Here is a 3,334-nt window from a genome sequence, read left to right on the forward strand (position 1 = left end):
TAGCTACTACTACGAATATTTTATCGAATTTTACATCTCATTAATTGTATTTTGTCATTTACGACCAACAGGTGTAGGTAGGTAACTAATAAGTTACCTATTTGTGCAAAAACTACTAACATAAAATCCGTATAACTGCCGTACATTATTTTTTTCTATCGACTATTATAAGTTTACATGTAATAAAATGCCTAATTTAAATAATGGAATAGCTCGCTACATTGAAATTGAGGTACCTATTAGATAACCTACCTATTATTCAATTATTGTTATAATTGCGAATACTTTATTGAATTTAACATCTCATTAATTGCATTTTGTCATTTACGACTATCAGGTGTACGTCTACAAACTACTAAAATAAAACTTTAAAATATTAAGTATTTAAAAAAATCATAATTTACGATAAAAATTTCATCTATTTCTGTTGTACTTATCTGTATTTATCCTTATCCTAACATTAATTACTGACAGAGCATGCGATAGCGGCCGTGTTCGCAAGCTACACGACGCTTGTTATCGCTGTGAAATAACAGGTGTTCCGAGTACTTTATCCGCGGTACTAACCACCCAAGGCGTGCTCAGTAACCTAATTATTGCTAATTAAATTTTAGTATTATTTATAAATTAAATGGAACATTATGATAAGTGAGCTATACATCGGAGTCAGCATTCGCCACTGCTAATCTCTATGGATGCATAGGTAGCGGTACCTATATAAGGTTAGAACCGGCCTCATTTAGTTATTAGTAACAACTTACTGTTGTGCAGTCATCTCTATAGTCGGATAGGTACCTACCGTTGTCTTATTGAATATACTTAGTGCGTTTATTAATTACAACATCACGACTAAGATTCTATTTTGGATTTCCATAAAGCTGCTAAGTTCTTACTTAACGGAACAGATCTTGCCGTGACCGATCTTATATAGGTACTCAAGAAACATTATGGCGTACGCCGTACTCGTATACTTTTATATAAAAGAAAATCGTATTATTCAATGTCGGCATTTTTGCTATTCGATTAAATTAATTTTTTTCTGGAACATTTAAATCGATAAAAATTGGTACAAAAATCATCTACCTACAAATAATTAGTGTTTATAATTGTATATGCGCCTACTGTATTTTATAATATTATTCTTATTTATTAATAATTATTTTTTTAACGTTTTTTGTAATCAAAAAAAAAATGTAAATTGTCAAAAGGATCCAGCCCGTATAGTTAATTAACATGACGGAGTATAATTACAATTTTTAAAAAATTATATACAACAAAGTGACGCTATTACATTTTGCAATGCTGTCAGAACATTCCGTATCTACGGCACATGTCTCTATAATTTAAGTCTAAACACAGCCAAAGGTAGTATTAGTACCTAATCAGTATTTACCACAGGTGTTTATGTAGGTATATACAAATAATTTAAAATATTTCATAATATTTACTTACCTACCTTCAATGTATTGGTTTTTATGTCTGATTTACCAATCATGTTATCGTGTGATAATTTTGCATGTTCCGTTAAGTAAGAACTTAGCAGCATTATGAAAATATAAAATAGAATCTTAGTCAGGGTGTTCTAAATAATAAACGCACAAAATATATTCAATAGAGCAACAGTAGGTACCTACCTATCGACTATAGAGATGACTGCACAACAGTAAGTTGTTACTAAATTAAATGAGACCATTCTATGATTTAATGAGACCATTTATCGACCAACAAATGCTCATCCCTGGTTATGTCCATCCCGGTACCTGAGTTCTGAATTTTTATGTAATTTAAATCATGCATGTATAAAATACCTACTGTATATCTGAAATAATTAAATAATACAAAAATTGTATTTTCTAGGTCATAATAGTTTTGCAATTAAAAATGCATAATGGATGATTATTTTAAGTCTAACGCTCATGTGAATATGTGATCCTTGTCTTAATACTTAAATAATAATAAAGCAACGAGAAAAAATGACTTAAAAATATTACGATTCCATATAATTTAGATAAAGAATATTATATAATATGCCTATTATTTGTTTAAAAAATACTTAATTATAATGTTTTAATTTTAATGAATATTAATTTACGAATTATGTGCACTTGTGAAAAATAAATATTAGGCATAAATAATATAGGTAGGTACTCCTCACAATTATTATGACAATAATACGATAATATTACTATTTCACTGTATATTTTATCTGCCTTGTTTCTTCGACGACGATTAAACAAAAAATGATTCAAATTCAATTGATAAATAATAATATGTTTTAAAATAAATGTACATGGACATTAGGACAAATAGGATAATAGTAACATAATATTATTTAAACATATTAAGAGGCTGTCAGCGCACTATTTGTTTTCTCTCTCTAGCTTACGTCGACAAAATGCATTTACGTAAAATCATTTGTTCTATGGGTTTAAGTAATCTTAGAGTAAAGTCACCCATGACAAAAAAGATAGAGAATAATACTTTTGAGGGAATGATATATCGATTTACCGAATATTGTCTCAAAACAATTTAAACAAAATTTAAATTTACAAAATGTTTTTATTTATTTTAAAAGTCGAATACAAAGTCAAATAACAATAAAATATAAAATCGATATGTCATTCCCTGAAAAATATTTTTCTCTATCTTTTTTGTAATAGGTGACTTAACTCTAAGATTATTTAAACGCATAGAAAAAATGATTTTGTGTAAATGCGTTTTGTTTATGTTGCGCGTGGGCCAGAGAGAAAACGAATAGTGCGCTGACATCCTCTTATTAATATACATTAGTACCTATATAGTTGTAATCATCGGTCACAATAATTTAATAATTATTACTATATATTTTGTTTGTTATATTCGATACCAGTTGTGCTATAAGAATAACAGTTTTATAAATAATTAAAAATATAATAGGATAATAAGTACATTATTTAAAACTAAATTTATTTTCTTTCCTAATTAGTTTAGGACTTTATATAATATTAAAATAGTTCATAACGAACCATATATTTTTGTTTGTCAAATTCCCTTTAAAATTTATCAAAATTAAAGATTGAATTTTTTTTTGGTTTGAAGACAATGTGGACACCCCCCCCCCCCCCCAAATATGCCACTGTTTGGCTGCAACTTAACGAGCTCGGCGATAGTGTCGAACACCGTCCGCCGACTGACATTTTGGTCGATCGCGTCCGATAAGTTTGAATGGTAATTGGTAATAAGTAATAAAATAAGCAGGCCCCCCTCCCCGAAATGTTAAGAAAATTTAAAAATTATTTTAATAGTCTATGATAGTCGCTCAAAAGTCTTAAATTGTATTTAAAATATTTAAAAA

Source organism: Acyrthosiphon pisum, chromosome X, assembly GCF_005508785.2.
Source record: "Acyrthosiphon pisum isolate AL4f chromosome X, pea_aphid_22Mar2018_4r6ur, whole genome shotgun sequence".
NCBI lineage: Eukaryota > Metazoa > Arthropoda > Insecta > Hemiptera > Aphididae > Acyrthosiphon > Acyrthosiphon pisum.